Genomic DNA, 13254 nt, shown 5'->3' on the forward strand with positions numbered 1-13254 from the left:
ATGTCACTCAACGCAGGGACGGATGCCTAAGAGCTGCGCTCTGAAATGAAATGTGTACTACAACTTAACAAAACAAATAAACAATAAAAATATAGCCGTTTAACAGTCCATGCCACTTGCGTATTCACTATGCACTGACATAAATTAGCGTAGCTCGATCAGTCTACTCATCATCACACACCTCCTTACATTCATGCAGCAGGAGGCCACGGATGGTATTGCACGCCCAGGTGTCACGATGTGCGAACCAGCATTCGAGGAATTTTCTTTTTCCCTGTTTCGTTCAAGGGCCAGTGTCGTCACATTGTTCAGGTTGAAAGTATGCGCCATCTTCGAGCACTGTTCGTCAGAGAGAGAGACGTGTTTTATTCGGAAATACAGACAATACTTTCTGCAACTCTTGCGGGACTTAAAGGTGAAAATTTGGGCAGTGTAAATGTCTGGTCGGGGAGATAAGTTGAGATTGAATAATGCCTCCGACCAAAAAGAAAAAAAAGTTATTTTAGTAACACAACGTTTCGGGGCCTGTTGGGTATTTTTACGAGCACCCCACAATCCACAATGCATCTATAGTAGCCTATTTGTTTAAAAAAATGCCCAAACTCATTGTACTCCGGACGCAGAACAAAACAGAGAAGAATTCTCAATGAACTTAGGAAGAATGGTTATACAAATGTCATGCAAAGCTGTATACGACAGCAGAAACGAAAGAATAAACATTTGAAACACTGGACATCCACTTCCCCCAGCCCCGGAAAATAGTGACTATGCCGCATATCAAGCGTACATCCTAAACCATCAGCAGAATATTCAAAAAAGGAAGGCTTCATTCAAAGTCGCGCACAAACTGATCAACAGTTTGAATGTTCTTCTCCCTAAACCAAAAGGCCGTACACCAAACAAGAAAGTTTGAGGTGTCGTCTACAATGTCACATTCTCTGATTCTACTATGAAGTGTATTGGAAAAACCAAAAAACTAAGAGATAGCAAGTCATCATGAAAATTACTGCAGAACGTTCAACCGAATATGCAGCTGACCCAGAAACTGCCTTCAAGAAAGCTTCAAGCAGAGACGAGCCACTGGGAAAGATCACTACTTAACTCATGGCATATCTACAATAAAGCAAGTAATACAAACAGCGTGAAAGGAAACCTCCACCGCAATATAGGTCCACAGCCTTGGCAACAAGACGGAAAATAGAAAAAAATGCCGCAGCGCACTAGTATTTTGCCTACACAGCAGCAAGAAAAAGGCCTCTAATATCACAAGAAGGTGCCCTCTCCATCTTCTTTCACTACTCTTTTCCCTGCTAGCAACGACGCTGAGCCTTGTCCTCTAATGGATTGCGGAAATATTCGCCTTTATTATCACCATGTGTATAATTCCCGTATTGGCATCCCCGCTTTACCTCAACCTTATTATGAGGCAATATGAGTTGAGTCTAAGAAGCGCTGCTCCGTGCGCAGCAAAACAAGGCACCCGCATCCAGCCGCTGTGCATGCGCGGTGTGCCAAGATGCGCAGCGTGCAGCTGCGCAGGAATATGATCCGCGACATCACATGCTTCAATTATAGGGTCAGTTAGTTTCCTTTCCTTTTTTTTTATCTGCTAGCTGCAAGAATTGACCTACGAGATCTTTGAGTGGCGCCGACTCGCGTGTGACGTAAGAGAGGAGACTCGGGTGCCGCCCTTCGCGCGCGCGTTCGCTACGTGAAGGCTGGTCGACGCTACCGGCCAGTCTCTCCTGCTCGAGTTGTTAAAGCTTTAGTGTGCAAGTTCACAAAGGAATTTGTACTGAATGTTTAGGCAAAATGCCCAGCGAAATCGAGCGGAGTTGCCGTCAGGAGCACGTTCAGTGTCGATTACTCCTGTTATCGTCTGCTAGCCATCAATGTATACATCTGCATGTATGGTGACGACTTCTTATCGCGACTGTCCTATGGCTGTGGCTCACTCAAAATTGCTTTCCGGCCCATTTTCGATCACTGATTGCAGCTTTCGGGCTTCGGCTACCGTGTTGGCGTGAAAGCGCAACATACATACACCGCGTGCTGCGCGTGTTCGGTTGCCAAGCCTGCTCGTTCGATTTAATTGTTTTGTTAGGAGTATTAAGCGCATGACAAGCGACGTGTGATGTCATTCAAATAGATTAAATGGTCGTAACAGGCAAACCCTTTCAATATTCAAAGTTTTCAGCAGTTGCCGTGTAAGCCCGTCGGAAGTACTTGTAGTTTAAACAAGGGATATAGAGTGCCTCGATGCGCGCGCCCCCGCTTAGAGTGGTGTCAGCTTTTGAAAGCGCTGGTGCCGCCTCCTCGGCCTTGGCGGCAGTGTGGCCGCCATTTTGAATCCCTCGCCCGGTCACTTGTGCGTGGCGCGCGTGCTGTTTTTAGGTCGGTGCTCGTTTCCCTCCAGTTTTATGCGCTCGCTAACGTCACCACGGCCGGCTGTTGCGTGCCGCAGTGCACCAACCATTCCAGAAACGCTGGGAGGTGTATCGTTTTCGAAGATACGAAGTTTCTTTGGACAGTAAAAATCAAACGTGACAAGCGGCATCCGAAGAACATATTATGCACTTGCAGCGTAAGCTTCCGGCCGGTATTTCGAATGCACATGCAAGGATAACTTCTGCCGGTGTTAACTGTGCGTAATAAATGGACACACTGATATCAGCTACATGCTTGAAATGCTTTGATTCACGTGTGCATGAATCCTGCATTTTTCTTCGTAAACATTCTTTACTGCACTTGGTTGGTCCTGTATCTGCCTTTCATTTTTGCTTTCGCTATTTTTGTGATTTGAAATGTATCATGGAATATAGTATGCGTGTCTGTCTGCAGATCAGCTCCCTTTTTTATAATAATAATTATTTGTGAGAATTTACGTCCCAAGAACCCCGATATGATTATGAGAGGCGCCGTATATAGTGGAAGGCTCCCGATGTTTTGACCATCTGTTGTTCTTTAACGTACACCTAAATCTAAGTACACGGACCTCTGTCATTTCACCTCAATCGAAATGGGGCGGCTGCGGCCGGGATTCCATCCCGCAACCTTTGGGTCACCAGTCAAGCATAATAACTAAAACCACGGCAGGTTCTTATTTTTTATATTCCTTTCCGTGTTTTAAAGGGGTGGTGCCACCAAATTTGTGGCTTGCGCGTTCTTTGCTGTAAGCGTTTCCTATAGCTCAAGGAAGCATGATGCACACACCAAGATTCATGTATTCTCGCTAAATAATTTAATATCGCCTTTTGGTGTGAACAGCTTTCGGTTTCGGTTTCTGGGCGCCGAGGTTGGGCAGTGAAGTAGAAGTGTAGGAGGCGTGGTCACGTGACCGCACAAGGCTGTGACGCACTTAGCCAGGAAGCAATCGAAACTCGGCGAGTGATGTAGCAACCGATGCTTTGCCGGTACTATAGTGAACTAGAATATATTCTAGTTCACTACAGCCCGTACGTACGTTGCGGAAGTGGCGGAGGTCCGGAGGTCACTCACGTTACTACAGGAGATTTGGTGTGACGTCACTACAACTTTCGTTGCCCATCCTACAGATCTACGTCAGTGTTGGCGCGCTAGCGATGGGTTTCGATCGGGAGAATGGGCATTTAGGTACACTTTGGAAGTGAATTAAAATATATTCTAAACGTTTGCTCTGTCCGACGCTTCGTGTGGAATGTCCTTGCATACAGAGGAAACCGACAACAGGCTTGTTATAGCCTCAAAATTTGATCGCACCACCCCTTTAAGTACGCCTTCTGTGCTCGTCTGATGCCCATGTATGTATGTGTGCAGGTAAATGTTTTTTATCCTTCCCTATTTCTGTGTTTCAAGGTTACATTGCCTTCCTGTCCTAAATATTTACGCCGTTCCTGTTTTTTATTCATTTAAGATCACTGTGAATTAACTAGTGGCAGTTGTGTTTTATTGTGTAATTTGCTTTTTATTTGTGTAATTGCTTCTGTCAGCGCAGCATTAATTCGCACAAATAAATGGCCTGTACACTGGATATTAACGCGCGTGCGCACGCACGCACGCACGCACGCACGCACGCACGCACGCACGCACGCACGCACACACACACACACACACACACACACACACACACACACACACACACACACACACACACACACACACACACACACACACACACACACACACACACACACACATTCAGTATTTTATTTCTTTAAGCAAGCATAATTTATATATTAATCATGTAAGCCCTGAAGGCTCATATAGGAATGCACATACAAACAGTTCTCGCGAAGCGTCTATACAAAGAAGACGCATGAAAACAACAAGAAGACGGGGAAGCATTACGCACAGTAGACACGCTGTCAGTAAAAAAAATACAAGAAACAAAGTCAAGTTGTACAATGAGTACGTCATGCAAAACCAGTTAATGAAATAAAAACTCACAGGCTCCCTTATGCGTTCGATTAAGACGGCTCGAAAGGGAAAGCTATCTTCTTCTCAGTTTTTTTGCGCACAAAGCGCGGTTTTGCATTGCCTCCAAGAACGGAGGCACCTCACCTGGTTTTGCACTGCCTCCGTGATCTGCCCACTTTTGACCAAGCTGCGATGTCATGTGATAACGGCATCATATGACGTCACGCCAAAATTTGTGAAGGCATGATGACGTCATATGGTGACGTCATCACGTGACGACGATTTCTTGCATCCCTCGTCCCCGACGTCGTGGTACGCTGACGCCGTAGACGCGGGACGCCGACGGTCAAATGTCGCGTTTGATCAGGCATGTAAGGCTTTCACCTTGAAAAAATACGTCCGCCACGGTGGTATAGAGGTGACGGAGCTCGGCTGCTGACCCGAAAGTTACGGGTTCGATCCCGGCCGCGGCGGTCGCATTTATGTGGAAGCGAAATGCTAGAGGCCCGTGTACTGTGCGATGTCAGTGCAGGTTAAACAACACCAGATGGTCAAAATTCATGGAGCTCTGCACTACGGCGCGCCTCATAATCATATCAGGATTCTGGCAAGTAAAACCCCAGATATTAATAAAAGACACAAATAAACGGCGCCGTCCACATGCCGCACAAAGTGCAAAACAGTATTGGAAACACTCAATAATATGTGCGTGCAATTGGGCATGCGAGAAAACCCACAGTAAAAGAAACTGCAGATACAAGAAGACGGAAAAACGCACTGATACTGCGCGCATGCAAAGTTTTACGGCATTCTACTCAACAACGTATTCATCGTTTTGATAAGGACTCAAGGTGCAACTCGAGTGCCAATACAGTAGCGGCTACATATTGGGAGCAAGAAATGTCAGCAATAATAATGATAAAGAAGCTTTCGTTTCATTTTAGCAGGATATTTGCACCATACTGCCCCTTGACCCTTTATTCTGTGTACAATATGTATGATGCCATTTATAATAAACGAGGAAATTGTTTGCACACTTAGCAAAATGAGCCGCCTTAATCGCGCTTAGGTAGCTTCGCAACACTAAATTGTGTGTGTTCAGATACATACACTGCTGCTGCTGACATGTATACAAATACATTAAACGATTATTTGCGTATTTGGAATGCAGAGCTTACGAGAAAATTAAGTAAGGCTTCAGACTTTGTCGCTTCCGGCGTAAGGAAGATGATTCATTTTCAACATAACAGAGTCTACGTCTACCTCTATCGCATAACACATGCACAGGCCGTCAGCTTACATGAATTACATGCTTCCTTAATAAACATTTAGGCGACAACAGCAATAAAAGCTGTCCAAGCTTCAAAAAGAACATAAAAAGAGAAAGCTCACTAGCGTGCACTTATTTCCGGACGTATCCATGCAGCGCAAGCGCTTTGTGTAGCGCGTTTCGCATGCTGCCGAGCTGCGGCGGGATTCGCAATGGCGGATGTTGTAGCAGACGACGCGCCTGTCCTCACCCTCAGCGGAGCGCGCGGGCATCAAGGCACCCTAAAGGGATAAAAACCCTTCCGCCACCTTGCGGGATTGCGCAGAACTGATTTGCAAGGAATAAAAAGGTTGAGAGGACGTGTCAAAAGGGGATGCACTACGGTGAAATGAAATATTTCGTAGGCTTCGTGGAGTTGTTCATTTTATTTTATTTTTCTTGCAGCATATTTTATCCCATACCTTAATAAATCAACGTTGCTGGCTCGTCCCCGGTCGTTGGACAGTATGCTGAACAGAATTAGTGTAATCATACTAACGTAGATAAATACAAAGCTTTCGCATGAAAAGTCCTAGTAAGATGTATTGGCAATAAAATGTTGTAAATCGCTCTCACTCGTCGACTCCTGGTAGCGCGTGATGCGGTCACTGTACTAAGGAGACTCGCACGCTCCATTATGCGTTTGCCTAAGAAGACTCGAAGGCAAAATTTCTCTTCTTTTTCTTCATCGATGTGCATTCGATGTTCCCCGCCTTCTTCCGAATGCTTTTTGGACGTTACGTGGTTTTGCACTGCGTCCAGGATCGGAGGCATTCCAAGCTTTTACAAATCGCCTGGTTTTGCATTTCCTCCGTGATCGACCTACCGATCACAGAGGCAATTCAAACCGACAGTGTCATGTCATGACGTCATCATGTGACGTGACCTTATTACGTCACAAATATTGGCGGCCTGTGATGTCATGAGAACGTCATAGGGTGACGCGTTTTGACGCTGCCAACGTGGGACGCCGACAGTTAATTTTCGCGTTTGATCAGGAATCCATAGCTTTCACCGTAAAATATTCAATCTTGCTACAGCGCGGTAAAGAGTAGCAATAACAAGCCAAAGGGGACAATAGAATCGCCGGAATGAGCTCTCTTTCTCCTCTTCTTAGACGTATTCGCCGATTTTTCCTACTGTTTACCAAATGAAACACGAACAGCGGAGCGCGTTTCTCAAGCATTAGGAACTGTATGATACGCGCCGTCCTGTAATCACTATTGACATGCACGCACACCCGATTAGGCAGCACTGCGCAATCGAAAGCATGAATCTAGCTCTCGAGCGGCAAACCGCAAGAAGTATCTATCTCCAATCATAAGGGTGTGAACTCTACCACACGCACCACTTCTGGCGTTTCAATTGGAGCCGATAGTTTTAATGTGCATCCAACTCGCCCAATCAACGCTAGTTGTCCGCAATAGCCAGCTGGTCGATGAAGTTAGCAATTTTATTTTGTCGGTAAACGTTTTTTGTACGTGACTACAATTGGGAGTGGAGTGTGAACTTTCGTTCACGTCTGTTTACATAACGCTAACTTTTGCGAATAGGCCGTAAAATTGATCGCCCTTCGCTTCCAAATCACCGCATACTCTCTTGAACTCTCTTGGCTGAACATTCGCGCTTTAACGTAAGCTATTTCAACGCCATCCAGCCCAGTGAATGACACTACGAACTCGGTGGCTAGATCCTGACCGCGATAGCTCTGTGTATATGCAATATACGTGAAATGTTAACGTTTCTTAACCTCCTGTAATGCTAGAAGCCACCTTAGGAACTATCATTACAAGAAAATACAGCTAGTAGTCGACGAACGCTGCGCGAAGTGAGCGAATTATAAAGAACATGCTGTTGTTCTAACCACAGCCTAGCAGACATCAAAAGCCGAATCTCCGCCTTTGCGTCACCGGAGCGCCATTTGCAGCGCCGCCATAGGGGGCACACAAGGCCAATAGGGAAGGTGTTTGAAGTCCGAAGCCGGCGCACCTTGATGACTCGAGTGCTCAATGTCAGCACGAAGCAAGAGTATTTTTCCGGCGAAGAGGTGGTTTCTTACGCGACCGAGGCGTCTTTCCGGGTCCGACCCCAAGCTCCGCCCTCCTTCTCTTCCAAAGCACCCTATCTTAAACCCTTCCTTGCACAGAGAGCCACCAACTAGTCAATAATACATGGCGAAGCATGGCAGCTTGGACCACGGTCATATGGCGGTTCACACCATTGCTACGAAGAGCACCAACATTTTCATGACGGACATTGCAGTGGGGAAATGATTGTCACAGCAACACACGAGGGGGCACGTTCACGGCGGGACACATGTCATGTCACCTTCCGTTTGGTGGAAAGAACTCGTCGTAATATGGGACCGAGAGCGCTCGCCAAAAGAGACAATCGAGCCCCGAGTGCACTCACACAAACAAATATATTTACAGGTAAAAAATGAAGGACATAGCCTAATAATGCTTAAAAGCGGTCTTAAAAAACGCCAGGCCTGCACGGAAAACGCAGCTCAGTCACAGCGAAAGCTGGAAGAGTGGCATTTCTCGAGCCCGTTTTAAGCTTTCGTGGGGCTGCTAATACAAGTACGTACAGTTGAAACGTACCCACTACGCCATATATCACAACTTTTGTGAAGTTGGGAAGCACCGACTACGCCACTATTTGTCACTTTGCGGAGAAGCGAGGTACCCACTACACATCTGTAAGGCATACTGTGCCCTTTATTGATGCGGCGGCTGATGACGATGAAGATTTATGGCTTAGCCCTTTGTAATGGGTTGAAAGCTTTAAGCCACCCACTAGTTACGTGATTCTCATTGTGTGACGCCCGGTCGCTATTTCACTCTCCTGCCAGGCTATTTAGCATGTGTTAACGTGAGAAAGACAGGGATAGAGAGGGAGAGAACCTTATTAAGGCCCTGAGGAAATGAAACATGGGCGCATTATGGGCTTCCATACAAATAAACTTGCGAGGTACCCTCTACGCTAAAAATCATCATAATTTTTGTGAAGTAGGGAAGCAGCCACAGTGCCATCTTTCGTCATTCTGCGGAGAACCGTGGTACCCGCTATATATAATGGCTTACATCTGTAAGGCATTATGTGAACTCTGTTAGTGCTGTGCCTGATGACAATGATGAATTATGGCTGAGACCTCTGTAATGTGTCGGAAGCATTCAACGATCCACTCGTTGCACAATTCGCATTGTGTGACGCCTGGTTACAGAATTCGCGTCGTGTGACACCTGGCTGTTATTTTGCTCTCCTACTACGCTATATTACTCATCTTAATGCGGTACCTTACTGACATGAAGTCTCTATAGGGTCTTTTTGCAATGAAGTTTCAAGCAACGGCATGGCCTCGTGTTAGAATGCTGAGCTCCCACGCAGACGGCCCAAGCTCGAGCCCCGTTTCATCCTAGAATTTGAGATGCGAAGTATCTTAAGGCGGAGCTCAATCCGGTGGTGGTGGTGGAGTGCGGCGTGACCACCCTTACTGCGCATGCGCATACCCTCTGCACACACCTCCTCTCCACTCCTCACCATTCCCCATTTCCTCTACCCCTCTCCCCGTCCCCTCACCATTCACCCCATCCACTTTCCCTCTCCCCTCTCCACTTTCACTCTCCCCTTCCCCTCTCCCCTCCCCCTTTCCACTCTTCCTCTGAAACGCGGGCTAGACATGCCAAAATTCTCTCCTGCGCAACGTCACGATGAGCTCGAGCGCATGCGCGTCCCCTTCCCTTCTCTCTCCTCTCCTACGCTGCACCCTCTCGCCCGCCTGTCGACCGCGTTCCCCGCTCGCCCTGTGAGAATTAACGGCCAGGCTAGATGGAAGATACGACGCGCGTAGCGTCCCTCTTCGCGTTCCACGACGCGAGGTCGGTAGCATGCCCAACGAACGCCAACGGAACGCTATCGTGCAAGTGCTCTAGCTTCGCATCGCCTCATGGTCCCATTTAGCGGGAGGTGGTGTAATTTTTCTTTACATCATAACATCTGCTGCACTTTCTTTGGCATTCTTGTCTGTCACTTCTAATAAATGTAGTGTAACATCGAAAGCCTCAAATATACGGGTCGAAGGTCGAAACAAAAAAAATTACGCCATCTCCCACTCAAGGGAACCTTAAGGAGATGCGAGGCAGCATTGGGGGCGCACACCAAGTTTCCGTTACGTTCACTCGGCGTTTCCGTTAGTGTGTGAGTTTTTTTTTCTTATTGAATCCTTTTTTTCTTATTTCGCCCAATAGCGGTTACGGACACCGACGGTGGCGGCGGCGGACAACTATGCCGAGAAAAACTGTTGTGATCTCATAACATATTTCGCTGTAAAATGCAGTCCTATTAGCGGCAGCATCAGCGGTACAGGCCCCCCAGGTCACTCAAAGGCAGAGGAGCTTCAGCTACAACGCTCGTCCGGCAGCAGACTGGAGTCGGGCCCGCCCTATGAAATGGAAGCGGAAACAGCGGTCCACAGCACACCGGAACTGAATCATCTGTTATAAACGGCAGCCAGAACAGCGGCACTTCGGCAGATGGCTGGCCTAGTCACCCAGCCAGAATATAGGCCTCGTTCACCGGTTGGACAGCTATCAGGAACGGCAGACGGAACAGCGGCACATCGCCAGATCCCGGGTATAGTCACCCAGCCGGAGAATCTCTCGTTCGCCGCTTGGCGAGCTCGTCAGGAACGGCAGCCAGAACAGCGGCACTTGGCCTCTCCCTGGGTAAGTCACCAAGCAAAAGTCCAGGAACAGTGCAGCGCCAAGAGGACGGCACCTAGCTCCCCGGAGCGGACGTCAATCTGAACCATCTGCCCTCAAACGCTGCGCTGCCTCGAATACTGTCACGCGCTTCCCGCTACGACTGTGTAGGCTCTTGGTTGTCGTCTTTTCCGGTGATCACCCGGTTTCAGTTTCGCTCTTCTACCCTGTATCACACTCCCCTACATTAGACCCCGAGTATGACCACTCGGCACGTAAGGCCACACTCGAGCTCACATTTGTAACGTTTTTCTACACACAGGGCGGCGCACTATACATCTACAAGAAGCCGCCACACCGGTCCAAGGGTGCCTCTATGTGTGCTTTCATGGGCGCCATATTGGTTCAAACGTTCCCGTTCGCTCGCACTCCGTGCATGCATCGATAGAGCGCTTTCAATAAAGTGCGCGGAAATATGGCTCAGCTTATTCGTTCTGGCGGTAGAACTGACTCATATATTGTTATTAACCAATAGGATAGGCATTTATTATTCGGCGTGAAGCATTTCATGTCGAACCAACGTCGTTTTCAGCGTATCTATCTATCTACTGTCAGCCGATGTATTCGTGCTCTCGCGGCCTTCAATTATTTTGATGTATATCAATATTAACATGGCTTAACATGAGCGCATGACGAACATCACTGACTGGTCATAACATGGAAATCATGTCATGGCATACGTGACCCACTCATGATGCTCTGGCGCCGTTTTATTAACTTGATGTATACCAAAATGAGCATGGCATGACAAAAGCGTATGACGAGCATAAATGACAGGTCATAACATGCAAATCATATCATGCATTCCATGTATGTCATGACATACACCACCTGGTCATAGTGCTCTAGTGGTCGTCATGGTGCTATAGGCGTCGAACAGTTTTGGCGGGAAGATTTGGGACACATGGTGTCGTGGTTAGAATGCATGGCTGAGCTTCGCGTTGTTTTAGCGGGTTTGTCAGTGATACGTTGGTCGGGTCAATCCGGATGAGCCTAATTCGCACTAATCTGGATTGTCCTTATCTGGCTATAGTAAGTCAGAAATCTGGCTAAGCAACCTCAACTTGCTAAAATTTGACTTGTTCAGGACTAGATTATTTCGAATTAGCTTAATCCGGCCATTCTCAATCATCGAACTGCCTACGCAATCTCAACTTACTCAAAATTGACTTGTTCAAAATTAGACTAATCTGGATTAGCTCGATCTACCTTTATCTAGATGGGCCCAATGTGGCCATACTCAGTTATCGAACTGGCTATGTAATCTCAACTTTCTCAAAATAACTTGTTGAAGATTAGCTAATCTGGGCTAATCCAGATTGGCTTAGTCTGGTCATACCCAGTCAACTGGCTGGGCAATTTCGAGTTACTCAAAAATGACTTGTTCAAGATTACGGTAATCCATACTGAGTCATGCAACTGGCTAGGCAATCTTGACTTACTCAAAATTAACTTGTTTAGGATTAGATTAATTCAGTTTAGCTTAATCCGGACTGACCTAATGTGTCTATACTCTGTCATAGAACTGACTATGCAATCTCAGCTAACTAAAAACTTGTTGAAGATTAGCTTATTTGGATTAGTTTAATTTTAGCTAATCCGTATTGATCTAGCCTTTTTTTATTTGTAAATACTACAATCCCTGTTTGGGATTTTCGTAGGGCGGGAAGTTCAACAATACATGATATGTTACCACGAGATTCATGAAACAGGTGGTAGGTGCAACCGGCTCACATATTTCGCGCGACCAAAAACAGAAAATGGGTTGATAAGAAAGGAAACGCAGTTACACATCTGTACATATAAGTGCACATGCATATAAAGTATAATACATAGCAATCCTCAATTTAATTACATACACATAGCAACAAAATAGGAAATGTAAGTAAAATAAAATAATAGGTAAATAACAAGGCAAAATGCACACGTAGGCGCTTGAAGATTAAAATATATCGTCGAACTAAATACACATGAAAGCAGGTTCACAAACTAGAAGTAAAACTTTGCAACGAAGGCTGAGACACTTGTTCATTTGTTAGCAAATTCCAGTCATGCACCGTCCTTGGAAAAAAAGAGTATTTATATGAGTTATTTCGTGTGTGATGCGGCGTTAGCGTTCTATCATGCCGTTGCCTTGTGCTGCATCTTGAGGTGAGTGGCGTAACAGAATATGCGTCGACCTTAACATGCCCCATTAATATTTGGTAGAGAAACTTCAAACGTGGATGACGGTTTCTAGTGGAGAGAGGCTGCAGATCAGCTCTGATTAACAGGTCACTTACTGAAGTACGGTTGTAACGATTCTATATAAAACGAACTGCTCTTTTTTGAATCATTTCTAATTTATCAATATTCGTTTTAGTATATGGGTCCCAGATAACGGCAGCATAGTCTAACCTGGGCAGAATAACAGATTTATACGCAAGGATACGCAGAGTAGGGGTGGATAGTTTCAGTGCTCTGCGAAGAAAAAATAGTTTACGTTGTGCGTGTGCTGTGACTTGGTCGATGTGTTTATTACACCGGAGATCACTCGTTATCAAAAGTCCTAAGTATTTGTATTCAGTTACCTCGGTAAGGTAATTGTTGTTGTAGCCGTAATAATAAGTTAGAGGCGTTTTCTTGTGAGTAATTTTCATTGCTACTGTTTTTTCAAGATTAAGACACATCTGCCAACTCTCGCACCATGGCACAACCTTTTCAAAAGCTTGATTTAGAAGCAGTTGGTCAGTCGTGGTTTTGATCTCGCGGTGCAGAATGCAGTCATCGGCGTAAAGTTTAATTTTT

General features: G+C 46.1%; 1 pseudogene; it reads left to right on the forward strand.

Moving 5' to 3' along the window:
• The first annotated feature begins 10239 nt into the window (after positions 1 to 10239).
• LOC125759975 (uncharacterized) overlaps positions 10240 to 13254 on the forward strand; it is a 37310-nt pseudogene continuing 34295 nt past the window's right edge.

This window comes from Rhipicephalus sanguineus, chromosome 9 (assembly GCF_013339695.2).
Source record: "Rhipicephalus sanguineus isolate Rsan-2018 chromosome 9, BIME_Rsan_1.4, whole genome shotgun sequence".
In the NCBI taxonomy this organism is placed as follows: domain Eukaryota; kingdom Metazoa; phylum Arthropoda; class Arachnida; order Ixodida; family Ixodidae; genus Rhipicephalus; species Rhipicephalus sanguineus.